This window comes from Podarcis filfolensis (genome assembly GCF_964270895.1).
Source record: "Podarcis filfolensis genome assembly, chromosome: W".
NCBI lineage: Eukaryota > Metazoa > Chordata > Lepidosauria > Squamata > Lacertidae > Podarcis > Podarcis filfolensis.
In genome coordinates, this window is record NC_139619.1 from 38,980,448 (window position 1) to 38,993,107 (window position 12,660).

Genomic DNA, 12,660 nt, shown 5'->3' on the forward strand with positions numbered 1-12,660 from the left:
ATATTATTATCATTTACATTTAATTACTACTGTTATTTACTGCTCAGTCTGTTTACTTTTAGTTTGGCTGTGGAAGAAATGAAGGGACAAAACCTTTGTTAATTTGAACACAATTGGCAAGTTATTAAACATTTTGCTTATGTGGGTCTGAATTCTCTTAGAGGTTCATGTATCCTGTTTGAAAGGGAAATTTTTATTTCCTGTGAAAATCTCTGTCAGGAATGCTGTTCCTATAATGCATAGGTATATAGTACTCACAAAACAAAACCTGATAAAATCCATTAAAATCCATTTAAAACAAAAACAAAAAACAACTACAGTACTCAGAAGACAAACTCAGCGGGAAAGCTGTGAAAAGAATTTTGCATGTTAGATTGGAACTTGACAGCCTCTTAACAGTTGATGGTTCTCAATGGTTCTTAATGGTTCTGTACTAGGGCAGGGATTTTGGGCAACATATGGAAAAGGGGTAATTCTCATTGCATTTCCCTTAATGCTTCCCAATTTTACAGAAAGAAATTTGAATTTAAGTTTCATGTGCAGAGCATAACTTTGTCACCTCTTAGTTAAAACCTCCCTTTTCTTCTCTCTCTCTTTCTCATCCTGACATAGCCTCTGTGCATGTGCAGAGTAGAAGTTTCAGCAAATCTTTTATACCATTAAAAGTGTTGCATCTTTTGGCTAAATTACCATTTGAATAAAGGAAGGGAAGGGTAAGGAGTATATTTTAAAATAGGGTTAGATTTAAAACGAAAAGAGAAACTCAGCAATTCAAGTTTTCACCAAAGCTAGCAATAGAAGCTGGTCAAATTAAATTTCTGTTAACTCAGTTCTAAGGGATCATGCTTCCTTCACCAAATAAATATACCTGCACCCAGGCAAAGGGAATTTGGGAGTACCGCCTCCTTTATGTACAGGAAATTGGGGTGCACGCCTCTATTTAAAAATGTGGGCTATCATTATTTTGTGTGCTCCCTCTCTGGTCATTCGCAGAACAATCACCTGCTCCCTTATGTATGGGTAAAAATGGCCAGAGAGTCAGAATTCATAAGATCTTTAACATTCTCAGTCATTTCAGCCCTACCATTTGCAGACAAAATTTCTGCCCTTTATTTTACAGGGATGGTCAAGGCTCAGTCTGCTTGATTATGAATTTGTATGTGCTTAAACTTTGAATAGACTTTTAAGTCTGATTTTTAAAATAATAGACAAAATGGTAAAAACTGTTAGACAATCACGCAAATGCTTGTTATCACCAGTTCTGCTTCAAAAACATCACGGCTTTCACCTCTCACCTTTTAAAACTTTATTCTAAACTCTAAAAACCAATCTTTCCATCTTTCTGTACCAAAGAGCAAAGCTGGGCTGAACTTCAACCGATCACCATACACCAGAATTAAAAAATTACCCTCCAATGCTTGCAGACACATTGCCTTACACGCAGCCATAAAACTGGGAGAGTTGGAAGGGACCCTGGGGTCACCTAGTCCAACCCTCTAAAATACAGGGTTCATAGCAAGAGACTAGGGCCCTGCAGGACTTGACATCTTTCCGCAGGGCCTGCAAGACAGAGCTGTTCCACCAGGCCTTTGGCCAGGACACAGCCTGACTCCCTCCCTCGGCAATCTTCGCGGAGCTCTGGCCCAATGGTTGCCAGTGGCTTGATTTGAATTAATTTTATAATAAATGATTTTAGAGTGTTGTGTTGTGTTGTATTTTTGTACTGTTTTATTGTTGTTAGCCGCCCTGAGCCCGGCTTCGGCTGGGGAGGGCGGGATATAAATAATTATTTTTTATTATTATTATTATTATTATTATTATTATTATTATTATTATTACTACCAGAGAGAGACACACATACTTATGCACACAGACACAACTGGGGAAGGAAACACAAGCCATGCCCCTATCATGCAAGCACACACGTGTACTAAGGAAAAGGAAAATAAAAGTACCCAACTTTATACAGAACCTTTTTAGCAGATCTTAAGATAGTTTGAGTGAGAGTTTACTTCCTTAGACTAAAGAGTGCAAGTTCCTAGAGAAATGATCTTTAAAGAAAGATACAAGTGAACAGTTTTCCTAAGATTAGATAGGGAGAGAATCTTTTATAAAGAATAGGGTTAATTCAAGAGTTGATATAACCACTCGCAAATAATAAAACAGCCATAGATTTGATTTAAAAGGAATACAAAAGTGAACATTTTTTCCTGAACTTGCATAGGAATAGTAAGCCTATTTTAGGAAACTGAGATGCGGGGTACCTTTAGCAAAGATTGCCCGCCCACCCTTTGCAATTTCCTTGTTAAAGGAAGCTTACTCAGGAGTAAATTCACCTGGCACAGAAGTAAGGGGGGCGGGGGGGAGAGACTGAAAGAGACTGAAACGGGGGGGGGGGGGGGGCATTTTTCAAGAAAAGAGGCCAGGAAATCCTGGCTGATCTTACAGAGACTGATATCAGGAGCCTTGCAATAACCCTTCTGTCCAACCGAATCAAAGTTAAAACTGGACTCAGATAGACAGTTACTGGCTATGGAAGCTTCTACCTTTAATAACATTCTTCTTAGAAGGAACACCATATTTTCATAGTCATATAGTCATAATACTTCCAAGGATCCCTCAGAACACTTTTCTCTCAAAAGGAGACCTACCTAATGCTTAATGAAACTAGCTCTCTCATAAACTCAGAGTTACAAATTTCTTTCCTCTTTAGTTGTCTAGGGAAGGGGGGGCAATCCCCCTCTCAGAACACAGGTAAGCACATACACGGGATTTATTTTTTATTTTTTTCTCTTTTCTTTCTACCACTTGGAGGAAGACTCTCCTTTGGAGCCTCTCTCAAATAACAAACATTTGCACACCTCATTCTCATATTTGTCTTGTTTAAGATTGATAAGGCCCAACATGGCTTCCTTAGATTAAAATTTTGAAGCAAGGTTGCTATTTATTTATTTATTTATTTATTTATTTATTTATTTATTTTAGATGGCACATTTAAGATAGGCAATTGCTGGATGTTACCTAAGGTCAATTTAAACACAGGAAAAATGTTTCTTAAACACAAACTGAAGGGGTCTATCAGAGTCCAGGCGGGAAGTAAGCGCCAATTGGGCTTCCTTCTTGCTGGGAGTCTGAGGACTTGTCTCTTTTGACAGGGGTGCACCCATTTTCTAAGACTGACAGTCTCTGAAAGGGGAACCTAGGAAAAACTGGACAATCTCCGAAAGGGGGAAACCTGGACAATCTCTGAAAAGGGGGAAAGGACCTGGGCAAACTCCGAAGGGTCCCAAAAGGGGGAAATCTGGACAAGCTCTGAAGGGGGAGGACCTGGACAAACTCCGAAAGGTCTGGAAGGGAAAGGGGTTCAGGGTTTTGAGGAAGGGAAGGAAGTAAGATTTAGAGAATTATAGGTTGCTGTGGTTACAGTATTCCAACCCACTACCCGTGTTTCCTACTTATACTCACTTCCGCATTCGCTGTTCTGGCGATCCTGGGATCTCTTGACTGGTTGTTTAAGGCCGGTCTGATCGAGCTTTGCTTCCTCTGGTTAACCCCGTTGGACTTCCAGTTATTTCCAGACCCTGGGATCGCTGGAGGACTGGTTATTATTCCTGGCAAACTGCCTGGTGAGAGCTGGATCACCAGTCCTTCCTCGCTCCCAGAATCCGGGCAACCAAATGTCCCTTCGTGCGTTGCCATCTGTTGTAAACAAAATGTGCCCTTTTCCCCTTATGGGGTGTCCAACAGCCCATACAGAGTCCTTACGTAGGTTCCCTATTGGTAGGAGAAAATAACAGAGGCCAACCAGAGAATATTGAGAAACAAAGCAGCTAGTAAACCTGATCTTTATTGATCTGTTACAACAGGGTGCTCCCCTCACACGCAGGAAAGGAGGAGGAACCCAGAACAAAGGTGTGCCTGCCCTTATATAGAAATTTTAAATTCCCTGCTCTGGAGCTCAAGACCACCCCTCCATACATCATACATACATCACAGAAAGGGTGTAACCCAAGGACACCCCCCCCCCGCATACCTACATCACAGAAAAGGTGGTCTAAAACAGAAATTTGAATGTTGTTTTTCCTGTCTGCCAGGTTATCTGATAGCCTTTCCTGATAGTCTGTCACCCATTAAAATGCTGATTACTCAATTCCTGAGACAATGGGAAGGCTCCCTGACCCCCTCCCTCCTTGCAGAGAAAACATTTGGCCAGTTTGGGAAGCAAAAATGGTTTTCAGGTCGCTCTTCCTGTGCTGATAATTAGAATATCATTGAAAAGTTCATTTATTTCAGTAATTCAACTTAAAAGGTGAAACTAATATATGAGACAGACTCATGACATGCAAAGCGAGATATGTCAAGCCTTTATTTGTTATAATTGTGATGATCATGGTGTACAGCTGGTGAAAACCCCAAAGTAATAATTTCAGGAAATTAGAATATTAAATGAAATCAGCAAAACAAGGACAGCAAATAGAGCAATATTGGACCTCTCAGAAGTAGAAGCATGCATATGTACTCAGTACTTGGTTTGGGCCCCTTTTGCATCAATTACTGCCTCAATGCAGCGTGGCATGGATGCTATCAGCCTGTGGCACTGCTGAGGTGTTATGGAAGACCAGGATGCTTCAATAGCAGCGTTCAGCTCTTTCGCATTGCTCGGTCTCATGTCTCTCATCTTTCTATTGGCAATGCCCCACAGATTCACTATGGGGTTCAGATCAGGCGAGTTTGCTGGCCAATCAAGCACAGTAATCCTGTAGCAGGAACCCCCCCCCCCCAATCATTCAGTTTGTACAAACTTCACACACACTCACACTCACACACTACATACGCTACGCTTCTGTTATAAATTCATAGAAAATCAACCATACATCGGATTTGCACTGTTCCACTTCTATTTTACTCCATGAAGGAAGGACTACAAAATGGGGAAGGTTTGATACAGGGCAGCCACAATCCCTTCAGCATACCAGCACATCCACAGGAGCCCTGCCCAGTTGCTATGCCAACCCTGATGGTCCTAGACAGAAGACCATCAAGATCACAAAGAACTTGCATATGGGAGTGGATTCAGCACAGACTGGAACAAAGGACAATAATCAGCTCTTCCCTCTGGGGGCAGGAAACTGCAAACTCCCCTCTGTCACCTGGAAAGTACTCATGGGGAGGGGGAAAGGGGGAACCAGCCAGGTGACAGGACACTCAGGTTACCACCACAACTCCTCCCTCAACCCCTCCTTTCTGTGATGTATGCATGATGTTTCTGGGGGTGGTCTTGATCTACAGGATGGGAATTTCAAAAGTCTTTATAAGACCTTGCACACCATTTTTTCTGTGTCCTTCCTCTCTCCTGCAAGTGAGGGGAGGACCCTGTTGCAACAGATCAATAAAGGCCAAGCCTACAGGCCGCTGTTTTGCTCCAAGTTATCCTGGTTGTTGTCTTTGTTTTTGTCCAAGGGAGCCCTCGGATTTTTCCGTTAACAGTTTGGCGACCATGCTCAGGGACTCTTGGTTCTCCTGTGAAGGTGAGGGGGGAGATAGAGGGGATCGGGCGCCACTGGGCAACCTTAGCCCAGGGATCCTTTTTCTTCTCCCTGCCTCCTCTTTGCGGGCGGTAATCAATCATCACCAGAAAGCTCAACCAGGGGAGCAAAGGCAAGGTCAAGCTGGCCAGAGAAAAGGATCCTGGGATCCACGAGGGACATTCAAGGACGTGAGTATGGTTTGAAGTTAGTACATTGGGAGGGGGGTGGAAAAGTAACGTCTCCACGACAGCTAGACTTTTCTTCTTTCCTTCCTCGACGTCTTCTTTCGGAGTGTGGCCAGAAACGTCCTGGAAACCTTTCCTCTCTCTCCCTCCCAGTTTCTCTCTCGGAGTGTGGCCAGAGAAACCGCGGGAGCTCTCTTTTCCTCTTTCTTCGACGTCTTCTTTTGGAGTGTGGCCAGAAACGTCCTGGAATATCTCTCTCTCTCTCTCTCTCTCTCTCTCTCTCTCTCTCTCTCTCTCTCTCTCTGTCATTTGCTTCCTTTCAAATCTTTGTTTTCTCAGACCCCAATCTGGCACTGCACTGTGCAGGCGTCCAGTAGGGAATTCGGACATAGTTCTAAGGTCAGGCAGGCGGCTGTCGTGGACGGTAGAGCGGGAGGTTCGGGAAGAAGATGGAGCCCCGCACTAGGATTAGTTTTGTGAGCAGCGCTGAGTGAATTCCGGATCCGTGGTTTTTCCGGGTTAAGAGACCCATGGTTTCTAGGCTAGTTGCCTGTGGTTTTTCCGGGTTAGAGAGACCCGTGGTTTCCAGGCTAGTTGCCTGTGGTTTTAAATTGTAGGCAGGGATTGCCTTTGGATTTCTACTAGCCTTCTCCGGTCCGATCCATCGGAGTTTTGCCCAGAAAGGGCCGAGAGGGGCACTTGAGTGTTAGACTGAACAATACTGATAGGATATTCTTTTCTCTTCCCCTCCCTCTTTGTCCCTCTCTTGTATCTCTGTTTATGTATCTCCTTGTGTAGCTTGTTATCGAGCACCCCCCCCCCCGGTATTAAAGGGAAATGGGAGCTCACTCTTCTAAACACCCTAGCTGGACTCCTCCTGGCAACAAAGCTTCCATGAAGCCTTTTTGCTCCAGAGAGGATTCTGATACGCCCCTCCAGTTTGTCATCTCCAACTGGGAAAAATAAAATAAAATAAAATAAAGGGGCAAAATGGTCTTTCCAAGTACAAATTGCGAGACCGTTGTAACTTTTCGTGGGTGGCTTAGGCCCACCACCTGGAACCCAGGGCACAGTGGCCACCTCAGGGATCCTTCAACAAAATCAGGGTGTGAACCCTTAGGGAGAACTGAACACATCAAATTTGTGTTGTTAAACTATAACCTAAAGCTAGAACATGAAACCGTAAACTTGATGGTGCTCAGAAGGCAGTAGATATAATAATAGCCCAGCCTGAGAGCCCACGCATTAGGGATCTTAGTTTCTCTAAAAAAAAATATGAATAAGAGATGTACTCAAAGGTTTAGAAATATTATCCCATGGGCATTGAACCAGGTTTTGGTACTTTTGGCAGTGTGAGCAGGTGCCAAGTCCTGCTGGAAAATGAAGTCAGCATCCCCATAAAGCTCGTCTGCGGAAGGAAGCATAAAGTGCTCCAAAATCTCCTGGTAGACTGCTGCGTTGACCCTGGACTTAATGAAGCACAGTGGACCAACACCAGCTGATGGCATGGCTCCCCAAATCTCTTTTCTGATGAGAGCAGCTTTTGGATCTCATTTGGAAACCAAGGACCCAGAGTCTGGAGGAAGAATGGGGAGGAACACAATGCCAGATGCTCGAAGTCCAGTGTGAAGTTTCCACAGTCTGTGTTGATTTTCCATGATATTCTAATTTTCTGACTTTCACCTGTATTTCTCTACTTCTCCCATTCCCCGAGATTTGAGTTACCTTCAGCAGATTACAAGAGAAAGAGGAATTCTGCTGTGCATTCCTGCCTCTGACTGAAGTATTTTGCTTCTGCTTACGTTGCTTCTGCTTACTTTGCAACACTCCCTGAGCAATTCACACCCTCCTTACCAATGCCACATCACCCATTGCATTTGAAACTCGTTTTTTGTGTAGAGGCTGGTCCAAAAAACCCTCAGGTGCACAGATTTTTGTCCCTGGTTTTCTTTCTTGTCCTCCACATCACTTCTAGCTGCATGGGAGGGAATGCAGGAGACAGCAAGTTCAGCTCTAGGGCTGCCACTTGCTGAGCTCTAGCTTGACCTGATTGGGTCTCTAATTTGGTTCAAGTATGTTACCAGTGAAAGGACTTGCACATAAAAGCATTTCAAATAGTTCAGTGTTGCTTATTTAGAATCTGATTCTTGTCTAGTGGAAAACAGCAGCAGTCTTAAGAAGCTCTTTAGAACAGCTTAAAAATGGGTTGGGATATATCTTTTTTTAAGCCAAAAGGCTATGTATAATGTGCAAGCTTTCATAAACTTTGGCCATATTGCTCCTCTGCTTTCTTTGTCCCCTCTTTGTGGGTATCCTCAGAATCCAAAAGGGGCTGGTGAAGACAGGACTGATGCTTGCCCCCCTTTCTGCAAGAAGCTGCTTGCACATTTGTTTGGTTATCCTTCAGGATAAGAGGCAGCAGGTCGGCAGTGAAGGGGATGTCTCTGAAAGCATGCAGTAGGAAGATGCCAAGGTCAGTGGTGAGGAAGCCACTGATGGTGCCAATGATGTGCATCAGAACCAGATGCTGCCACTCCTTGAACAGAATAATAATAATAAATAATAATAAATTTTATTTATATCCCGCCCTCCCCAGCCGAAGCTGGGCTCAGGGCGGCTAACAACAATCAAAATAATCCAGCATTCTAAAAACATTCATTATAAAATTAATTAAAATCAAATTGATGGCAACCATTAAGCAAAATTCTGTGCAGATTGCCAGAGGAGGGGGTCAGGCTGCGCCCTGACCAAAGGCCTGGTGGAACAGCTCTGTCTTGCAGGCCCTGCGGAAAGATGTCAGGTCCCGCAGGGCCCTAGTCTCTTGTGACAGAGCGTTCCACCAGATTGGAGCCGCGGCCGAGAAAGCCCTGGTTCTAGTTGAGGCCAGCCTAACCTCTCTGTGGCCTGGGATCTTCAGGATGTTTTTATTTGCAGACCGTAAATTTCTCTGTGGGACATACCAGGAGAGGCGGTCCCGTAGGTACGAGAATGGCAGAGAATGACTTCCAGGTTGGCGCCATTGGTAAATGGCGGAATTCCTCTGACTAAGAGGAGTTTGCTCTGTGAAAATCGGGTCTGGTCGCCACGGCGAAGGCGGAGACCCTTCAGAAATCACAGGCGGGTGAAGCCTGTGAATGCGGGATTCGGCGGGCACCTTGGCGCCTCCCCTACTCGCAGGGAAACCCGTTTGCGGGGCTCCGTAGCGAAGTGGGGTGAGCAGCGCGGTGCTGTGAATCGACTGCTTTTTCCACGGAGTGGAAGAAAGCCTTTGACAATATTTCTTGGAGTTTTATGAAGAAAAACTTACAGGGGATGGGAGTTGGTCAAGGTTTTGAAAATGGTATAGGGGCAATTTATTCAGAACAGAAGGCTAAATTAATTGTGAACAATGTAGTGACGGAAGAATTCAAGATAGAGAAAGGAACACGACAAGGTTGCCCAATCTCTCCATTGCTTTTTATATTGGTCCTGGAGGTTCTTTTAAACATGATTAGAAGGGACCAAACAGTTAAAGGTATACAAGTTGGAGCTAAACAGTACAAACTGAAAGCATTTGCTGATGATTTGGTATTGACATTACAGGAGCCAGAATCTAGTACCAAAAGAGTACTGGAACTGATCCAAGAATTTGGACAAGTAGCGGGATTTAAGTTAAATAAGATGAAAACTAAAGTTTTAGAGAAAAATTTAACAGTGATGGAGAGAGAAAGGTTTCAGAAGGAGACAGGGCTAACACTGGTTAAGAAAGTGAAATACCTAGGGGTTAACATGACTGCCAAGAATGTGAATCTGTTTAAGGGTAACTATGAAAAATGTTGGATGGAAGTGAAAAAGGATTTAGAAATATGGTCAAACCTGAAGTTATCATTGCTAGGCCGAATTGCTGCGATAAGGATGAATGTATTGCCAAGGATGCTGTTTTTGTTTCAAACATTGCAAATTTTGGATAAAATGGAGTGTTTCAAGAAGTGGCAGAGAGATATCTCTAGATTTGTCTGGCAGGGCAAGAAGCCTCGAATAAAATTTAAGATATTAACTGACGCTAAGGAAAGAGGTGGGTTTGCCCTGCCAGACTTAAAACTTTATTATGAATCAGACTTCCGGTTGGCGCCATTGTTTAATGGCGGATTCCCTCCGAGCTCCGGAGGGAATCGGCTCCGTAGCGTCTGGGTCTGGCCGCTGCGGCGAAGCGGGGACCCTTAAAATCACAGGCGCGGATGCCTGTGAACACAGAGACTCAGTGGGCACCATTTGCGCCCCCCCAATCCGCGACGGAGCCTTTTTAAAGGCTTCGGAACGGAGGCAGGGCGGCGTGGTGCTGAGAGTACTCCCTCGTCTACGGAGTGAAGCCGCAAGCCATTGACAGAGAGCGCCAACTTCTTCTGTTGATCGATTGGATTACAAACATCAACCCGTGAGTAATACGGAGATTGGAACTTAAAAAAAAAATTTCTATTCTGGATCTGGAACGAGCGGGAAGGGGCTAAAAAGGAAGTCCACCCCCCCTCTTTGTAAACAACTTAAAGCAAAGGACCGAGCAGCTAAGGTCGAGGAAATCTGTTTCTTGTTTGTTAGTAAAAGATCTTGACTTCACGGTTTTAACATTATAAGAAGATTTACCGGAGGATTAAAAGAATTTCTGGGAAATTGAAGTTTCACCCCCCCCCCCCTAGACCCGGGAACGTCCTAGGAGAAAGCCTGTTGTATCGAAGAGTTTGACAGCTGTCAAGTTAGCTGTCAGTCAACTAGCTGTCAGCTGGAAAAAGAGAACATTGTTTTTGCTGTTTCTGCTGGGTCACTCGGTATAACTTGTTGAAAATAAGGAGGGCTGATACAAAATAACTGGACTTTTGGTTTTGAGCTGAAAGGAATATTAAGGAGCTAAAATCCCCCTAGAGGGGTAATAGGGACATTACATTACAAAAATGGCTGGAGCATGTAAAATTCAAGCAGAATTGGACAGAGCATTTGTTCTCTTGGGAAAGTTACAAGAAGAGTACAGTGCTTTGTCTACAGAGGTCTCAGCACTACACTTAACAGTAAACAACTGTCTTGAGCCTGATAAGGATTTGAAACAGGGAGCCCATTCTACTGAACAAATAAATGAAACTGAAAGTGTAGACACGATGGAACAACATGTTGCTTTTGAAGAAAATGAAGGAGGAGCTGGAATTCTGCACGAGTCAAAGGAGAGTGGTAATAGGAGGCCTGACATGATGACAAAAAAGGACAATAAAAATTGGATGTGGAAAGCCCGGTTTGAATGGGAGTCCGAAAAATGGAGAGATCCCCTTTGGAGGAGATCTGAAGACCTGAGGATCACAGAATTGTTGAAGGCGAAAGCTGGAGCTTCGGGGACATATGGATTTGTAAGAAATTTGAAGCAAGAGCTAGAATACCCCGTAGGCTTCGCTTTTAAGTGTGGAGGACGGGCTGGAAGTAACATGGATCTTGTTGGGCCGGAGCCTCTCCGAGACTTGGGGTTTAACACCAAGGACTATCAAAGAGGCCGGCAGAAAGGAACTGAGAGAGATATAAGGGCCTCGGACGTGAGATCTCCAGGCTAAAGAACATAAAGACTGATGGGTATTGGTTGGGGACTGGAACCGGGAAAAGGGTGGGTGGAGGTTGGAAATCCAAAGGGTATATAAGTATAATCTGTCTTTTATTCTTCTTTTCTTGCTATATTTTTTTTGTTAGTTGTATGGAAATTGGGGAAACCGTGGAAGGGAAAATTTGGTCGACTTTAGGAAAAAGGTTTAAGAATAAGTAAGGAGGTATAAGTATTGATGTGTAATTTTGATAAGGTAAAATTGGTTTCTCCTCTCTTTCTTTTTAAATTAAAAGAAAATAAGGCTGGTAAAAATAAATTGAGGAAATGGAAAAAAGAAGCAAAGTAAAACAATAGTAAGTTAGAATAAACGTTTAAGTTAGGGTGAAGAAATAAGTTAAGGACTTGCTGAATTGACAATTTAAATTGGAATACAAGAAGGGGAGGTGCGAGGAGGTCTGAGAAATAAGGTTAAGGAAAATAAGTATCTGAAACTTTATGTGTTTTTTCTTTTTTCTCTTTTTATTATTTTTCTGTTAAGTTTGGATTTTAGTGTTGTTTCTAATTTGGTTATTTTTGTGTTTTTGTTTGTTATATGTTTCTTGAAAATACCAATAAATATTTAAATAAAAAAAAAATAAAACTTTATTATGAATCAGCCGCTTTTTGCTGGCTGAGAGAATGGATGCTTCTTGAGAACACTGATGTGTTGGATTTAGAAGGTTTTAACAACATTTTTGGGTGGCATGCATATTTGTGGTATGATAAGGTCAAAGCACGCAAAGCGTTTAAAAACCATATTGTCAGAAAAGCACTGTTTAATGTTTGGATAAGATATAAGGATTTGCTTGAAAATAGAACCCCAAGGTGGCTGTCACCAATGGAAGCGAAGGCTCAGAAAAAGCTCAATATGGAGGCCAAATGGCCGAAATATTGGGAAATTTTGGAACAAGAGGGAGACAGATCAAAACTGCAGAGTTTTGAAAAATTAAAAAATAGAGTGCGAGATTGGCTCCACTATTATCAGATAATGGAGGCATATAATTTGGATAAAAAAATTGGCTTCCAGGTGGAAAAATCAAAATTGGAAACAGAACTGTTAGATTCCAAAATTAAGAATTTGTCAAGAATGTATAACTTGCTGTTGAAATGGAATACTCAGGATGAAACAGTGAAATCTGCTATGTTTAAATGGGCACAAGATGTTGGACACAACATTATGACGGCTGACTGGGAACAGTTATGGACCACAGGTATGAAGTTCACGGCATGCAATGCCTTAAGAGAGAATATAATGAAAATGATATACAGGTGGTACATGACACCAGTCAAGCTTGCGAAAATTTATCATTTGCCCGATAATAAATGTTGGAAATGTAAAGAGACTGAAGGTACA

At 42.9% G+C, this 12,660-nt stretch overlaps 1 protein-coding gene across 1 annotated transcript in view; it reads right to left on the reverse strand.

The window, feature by feature from the left end:
• Positions 1–12,660, reverse strand: part of LOC310753812 (inositol polyphosphate 5-phosphatase OCRL-like) — a gene marked incomplete at both ends in the record, with an annotated part of 1,016,056 nt that overhangs the window by 169,611 nt on the left and 833,785 nt on the right.